Source organism: Lissotriton vulgaris, chromosome 4_1 (genome assembly GCF_964263255.1).
Source record: "Lissotriton vulgaris chromosome 4_1, aLisVul1.2, whole genome shotgun sequence".
NCBI lineage: Eukaryota > Metazoa > Chordata > Amphibia > Caudata > Salamandridae > Lissotriton > Lissotriton vulgaris.
Genome location: NC_141691.1, coordinates 791,500,066 through 791,506,932, shown reverse-complemented (window position 1 = coordinate 791,506,932; position 6,867 = coordinate 791,500,066). Strand labels below are relative to the sequence as shown.

General features: G+C 46.3%; 1 pseudogene; it reads right to left on the bottom strand.

The window, feature by feature from the left end:
- Positions 1–3,558: 3,558 nt before the first annotated feature.
- Positions 3,559–3,874, bottom strand: LOC147722594 (synaptic plasticity regulator PANTS pseudogene; annotated as a pseudogene).
- Positions 3,875–6,867: the final 2,993 nt, after the last annotated feature.

Sequence of the window (6,867 nt, the reverse complement as noted above, 5' to 3'; positions counted from 1 at the left end):
CACAGGAAGCGGGTGCACAGGTGCAAAAGCGTGTCGGGTTTCGTTGTGCAGTTCGATGGTGCCTGGAGATGAATATGCTGCAGGCGGCCAGGAGAGAAGAGTCCAGTTGGATCCAAGGGTGGATTGAAGATGTAGAGTACCTGAAAGCAGAGGGGACAGAATCTGGGTCACTCAGCAGTGACCAGGGTGGAACCAGGAAGGAACCAGGCAATGTCGGGTGCAATCAGGAGGTTGTTGAGAAGCTTGTCTCTGCTGTCACGTGGACTCTGGGGCACCGAGGATGTTCAGGAGTAGATCATGAGCTGTCCCACAAAGGCTCTCACTGTCGGCGGTGTCGGCTTCCAGATCGGAGTTAACAAGCCTTGGCAAGGGCAACCCACGCAGGATTTAAAGATCGCTTCTTACTCGGACCAGCAAGGTCAGAGCGGTTGCTCCTTTTCAGGGGAGCGAGGGCCAGTCTAGAGCAACCAGACTAGCAGAGCAAATTAAAAGGTTTATTGGTACTGGGGCCACTAGCCAACGGGCAAGCGACCGGACCAATGCGTCAAGCAGAAAAATGCAAAAGGGCCCCACGCAGCACTCCGTGAGTTTGGAGGGGAGAGCTTCGGTGCAAAAGTTGCTCGGGCAGGGGCTTCTCAAACCCCAATGCACAGCATCAAGGGAGCCTTGGGAGCTGCACGGTCAGCACTTCATAGTTTTTCCAAGATGGCCAGCCCCAAGCTTCAGGTCGCCTCAACGGGTCTCAGATTCGCTGGGACTGTGGATCAGGCTGTTGGAAGGCAGGACAGCTGGGTCTTGTTGATCTCTGTTGCTCGAGTTCTGGTGGGAACTGCAACAAAGCAAATGGTGAGATGCTGGATGGTGCCTGTTTGCACAGGGTGGTCACTCCTCGACCACAAGGGAGATTCTTCAGTCTTCTACGTCGAGTAGGATGTCGAAGGGTCCAGAGTTTCATTTCATAAGTTTCAGTCAGGATAATCTGATGTGCATTGGCACTGCTCTCACCTTTATTCCAAATCTGGGGGCTGGATTACCTGCTAGGTCCCTCCTATGGGTGGGACCCAGGAAGGGGGTGGTTACACCCCTTTCCCTTTGTCCATTTTCGCGCCAGAGCTGGGACTGGAGTGCCCCAAAACTGGTTTGACTGGATTTTGCATGGGACACCTTGTATGCCCCAGGCAGTGTACACAAGTCTGACTTTCTGCTGCTGACCGAAACTTGGCAGGGGAGGCCTGGACAAAAGGTTTCCTGTCACAGGGAGGTGCTACATCACCCATCAGGAGATGGGGTATTGGAGCAGGGAGGGTTGAAAGAAACTAGACACTGCACTTTACACAACATGTTTTGATAAAGCCAAACCAAAGTTAGCAATAACCTCGAGGATTATAATGCACTTGAGAGTATATGGTATGGCAATATCCTGGAACAGCAGTAAGGAAATGGTTCCGACCTCTGCAGACAGGCTCAGCTCATGCTAGACACCATCTCACATAAAACCAAGCACTCTGCCTCCAGGATTGTTAAGGTCTGCCATAGGAGTGACAGATAGGTATATATGTGTCCAGATATAGGTTTAGATACAGGTATACTATATCTAAGCAAGGGGTGATTACACCACCTTGCCCCAGCTGAGTGATCAGCCAGTTGTGTTGATTTATGCCAGCCAGGGGTGGCAAAAGATATGCTGCAGCCCCTGGTAGGCCTTGGATGCACCTATGCCCTGGGCACCTATAGTGCACTGTACAGGGGCTGATAAGGTGTCTATTACCAAATTGGTTATGCACCTTGGGTGCATGGAGTCCATTTTACAGAGAGAGCAGATAGCCTGGGACTCTGATTAGCAGGGTCCCAGGCCAACTAAGTCGAAAACAAGGTAAACACAAGGCAAAAAATCTGGGGTAACCATAGTCAGGTATCCACCTTCCTACACACTGCATAAGGATACTGGTGGGGGGGGGGGTAAAATAGGATCTTTCCCAAGTGTGAATATTATTTACATAATTTCAACACGATTGGGCCTTGTACTGCTAGTAATCTTTCCAAGTGTGATTTATTCCCAGAAATATATGATGTTCATGTTGTGTTAATCATTGTGTGTGTTGAATACAAACGTTATTTATATACATTCCGATTGAAGTCTCTTTCGTGATGCTCCATGTACTTATTGTGAGTGCTGTGCCAATGCTTTACACAGTGACTCTGTGATAAGCCTGACTGTTCAGTGCCAAGCTACCAAAGGGTGAGCTCAGGTAATAGAGTGTGTCTAATCACCCGCCCCTGACGGGAGTGGTAGGTTCTTCCTGGCTTAGGTATAGCCTCAGCCATCAAGAAATACAAGTCCCAACTTACCAAGTTAATTTAACAAATGTATTTCTGACTTAATGCATGTAGTGTACAGCTTAGTCTCCAAAAGCACGTTCCCAGGTCTGGTTCATTTGGCAGCTGAACCGGTCTTGCAATCTGTTGTCAAGAGGTACCAGGCTCCTATCCTGAGAGGGCTGCCTGAGATGAGTAATATAAGACTGTGACAAAGTGGTATCTCCCATTGTAATGCTGTTAAGAACTTCCCCCTGCAAACAGTGCCACCCCGTCATCTGAAAGGCAACCTATTAATCTGCTTATCGTATAAGAACAGAATTTCCCCTTGACTCAAACTACAAGCGCATTCACTGTGTCATGCTTCAGAATCATTTTGGGGTGGTCCTCCTTTCCCATGTCCCTGCCAGGCTTCTGTCAAGACACAGTCTTTGCCTGGTGATACCCCTCACAGCTGGGTAGTCTCCAGCTTAGAGCACCCACTACAGAGGAATAAAGAGGTATAAGATTTTCTGCACTGAAATGTGATCAAGGACGATAAAAGGCTGGGCCTCACCTGATGGGCCCCTTTTAACCTGCCATCTATTGCAATGTGGTGCTTCAGAAAGTGAAATCAACAGCCTTTTGCTAGCACAGTCTTCAATATTTTTTTAAAGGTAGCACTGTCATCAACCTCCTTGCCCTAGGCCTGCATCTTTATGCTTCAGCCAGTGGAATGCAGGCAATAGACTTCCACTGTCTGGGAAGCTGGTCTTATCCTCCATCTTGTGCCTATGTAATCCAAAGGCAACATAATTTATCCCACTCTGTTGTTTTATCAATATTGTAAGCCAATGTTGAGGATGAACATTAGAAGACCTCTGTAGAATTTCTTTTTCAATGTGTTTATTGTTTGCTCATGCATTTTCTCACATTGCTATGATCTTGAGGTTACTGCTTTATTTGAATGCAGCATATAGGTCTTGTATTTCTCAAAATATGCGTCCAGACATTACTTGTCTCTCCCAACACTTGAGCTTATCACATCGACCAGCTTTAATATGTGAATATCTACAGCAATTCCATTAAAAAATTGGCTCAAATGTTCAAACATCAAAAAATATGCCTGCTTAATAGGAGGCGTCTTTCCTCCTTACTCGAGGTTAGCAAACTTCTTGAAGAAAAAAAATCACAAAATTATCAGACCCATGTTCTGTGGTTTTGGATAGTGTTCCTGGTTGGTTCTCTGCTGCCTCGTCATTGTTATGGTTTCTAAGAGCGCAGGGGGAGATACCAGGCATTGGGAGGAGGCCTATGCAAAGTCTACACTAGCTCATATCTATTCTTATCTTCAGAACAGCTCTGCTCATTTCTGCACAGAGCCTCCTTAGCTTCAGGGCTGTGCTTTTTCCCCCATTCCCGATAAGCAGGGTATTCAGTTTTCCACTGTTGGCAAGAAGGCATTTCACCAAAGGTATAAAAATAGTAGAACCGATGTCGAAGCCTCTTGCAGTGCTTCCATTCAGACCAGTAATCGTCACATGCATGTAACAGGCCTGCAGTCTCGTCGGTCAGCCATGCTTCTCCAGGTGCCCCAAGCTCTATGGCAGCCAATGACAGCATGAAATATTTTTGCTTCCACTGTGTCATGCTTCAGAATCGGTTTGGGGTGGTCCTCCTTTCAAATGTCCCTTCCTGGCTGCTGTCCATATGCAGTCTTTGCGTGGTGATACCCCTATCAGCTGGGTAGTCGCCGGCCTGGAGCACCCACAACAGAGGAAAAACGAGGCATAAGATTTTCTGAAGTGAAATGTGATCAAGGATGACAAAAGGCTGGGCCTCACCTGATGGGCCCCTTTTAAACTGCACAACAAAATCTGCAGTTCCACCTCTCACCCCTGTAATTATCAAAAGGTGGAGATTCAGGAAGTCTTATCAGCAGTCCTTTGCTAGCACAATCTTCAATATATTTTTTAAGGGATTCCTGTCACCATCATTCTCACCCTTGTGCCTGAATCTCCACGCTCCAGCCAGTGATATGCAAGCAATACACTTTCACTGTCTAGGAAGATGTTCTTATGCAATCCAAAGGCAACATAATGGATCCCACTCTGCTTTGGTATCAATATTGTAAGCCAAACCAGAGTATGAACATCAGAAGACACTTGTAGAATCTCATTTTCAATGTGTTTATTGTTTGTTCAAGTATTTTCTCACATTGCTGTGATATTGAGATTACTGCTTTCTTTGAATGCAGCATATAGCTCTTGATATTTCTCAACTTATGCATCCAGCCATTACTTGGCGCTTCCAACCCTTGAGGTTATCAGTTCAGTTCAGTTCAAAAACCTTTCTTTCGGTCAATAAGACCAAGCATTACTATCAAAAGCATAGCATTGTAAGTTTAAAACCCACAAAACACAGGTGTAAACAGACCCCCAGGATATAGCGGCATGGATTAGCAAATTTAGCGGCACAAAAATGGAAATTTAGCGGCACAAAATTGGAAATTTAGCGGCAATTTTGCGGCATTTTATTTGGCCATTTTTCCTACAACAAACACAGATATCTTCGTTTTTTTTGTTATTTAACAACATGAAGCTATGTATGTATACTAATGTAAGCATTCCTCCATAGAAACACTTTTGATTGTGGGTTTAAGTAATTCCCTTTTCCTACAGCTTGAGGCCCGCATAAGGCTCGAGTGCCCCCTTCTACATGGGCATGCCATCAATATTTATATATAGGTACCCACCCTCACGTGTCCGCGCTCGTCAAACCGGGCGCCTTGGAGTACAGTACTCGAGGTGCTACAAAGCAAAAATACTTTATGGCCGCGACACGTCGCACATCTTATTAAAGAATTGGAAACCTAAAATGTTGTGCATTTACTTTGAGACTGCCATTGCAGGTTGTGTGTTAATCAATGGATATTTTGCCTGTATGATTCGAACATAAATATCTTTCTGATAGAAACAGGTTCAAAATCGGTCTGTACATCTTGTGAAGAACAATTTAGTGAGTGAACAGCCAACAGAAATGGGCTCCTATCCCAATGTCCAGTAAGCTTTTGCAAATTCTGAGAGAAATGCCTCAAACTATAATTTACAATGAAAGGTCTAACTCCTTATAGGAAATACAGAAACAAAAATACGTTTGCACTCTATTTTTGAAGCACGTTTTCTTAAGATATCTACGGATGGGCTCGGGTGTCATAACTTTCCTTCCGGTCCGTTTCCGATTAAATTCGGAGTTTTCCGTGTTTTGGCTTGCCTGGAAACATGGAGCCACGTTTGCCCTCGCAGTTTCTCGTGAGCAGTGCACCCGAGCATCACGCGGGCTCTGGCCTCTCTAGGGCAGAGGTCAAGACTCGCCTCCAGGGTGGGCACACTCTGCCCATTCTCACACCCGGAGCGCACGGCCCAGGATATGCTGCCAGGCTCCGAGGAGGGCACCCTGGTAGCAGACATGGCAGAAAGATGCACTTCCAACATGTTCAGCATAAGCCCCCCTTGCTGCTGTCTTCAGTCAGGTTTGTTCAGCCTTTGAAACTGTGTTTTTTTTTTGCCACTGATTCTGCCCGCCTCTGCTATTTTACGTTGGCACTCTCAGTTCTGCTAATTTTCAGTTGCTTTCTCTGTTTTTACTTTCTTTATTTTCTGCTCATTTGTGTCTTTATTTTCTGCTCATTTGTGCCACTTTATCTCCACTCACTCTCTTCCTGCTCATTTCTACAGCTCCCTCTATTTCCACTCACTCTTTCTGCTTCTTTTTTGTATCTCCCCTCACTCCTTTTTTGCTTATTTGTATTGCTTCTTTGTCTGTTCTGCACTAATTTTCTGCTCATTTGTGCCATGTTTATATCTCCTCTGTCACTCGTTTTCCACTCATATGTGCATTTTTCTCATTCTGCCACTTTCACTCTCTTTGTTTTTCCCTCAGTGCCTTTGTTGTATTTCTGGTACTTTTTCGATTGATTCTCACACCCGTGCGCTCCGGGTGTGAGAATGGGCAGAGTGTGCCCACCCTGGAGGCGAGTCTTGACCTCTGCCCTAGAGAGGCCAGAGCCCGCGTGATGCTCGGGTGCACTGCTCACGAGAAACTGCGAGGGCAAACGTGGCTCCATGTTTCCAGGCAACTCCGAATTTCATCGGAAACGGACCGGAAGGAAAGTTATGACACCCGAGCCCATCCGTAGATATCTTAAGAAAACGCAAAGCAAAGCAACGCCCCAGACCAGATGTGCGGAGAGCGTGGGGCCAGCCTTTATGGAATAATACTTAATCTTCTTTTTTTGTACGAAGATGCTCATTTCGCACTCCTGCTGTTCCCAGGCACTGAAAATAACCACCCCTATTACGGAATGTTTACTAACATTGCACGGGTGAAAGGCCGAGTCTGAGTTACTCCTCCCCCCCCTTTCAGAGTATAAATAACACCCATCTCAAGAGATGTGCTGAGCAGAGGGACATTCACTAAATTGTAAATCGCCCTTTCTTTCGACCCTCGGCTCCAGGGGAGATGGCGGGGCGTCACCCCAGTCACAGGGAGGGTCTCCAGCGGGGAGCCAGA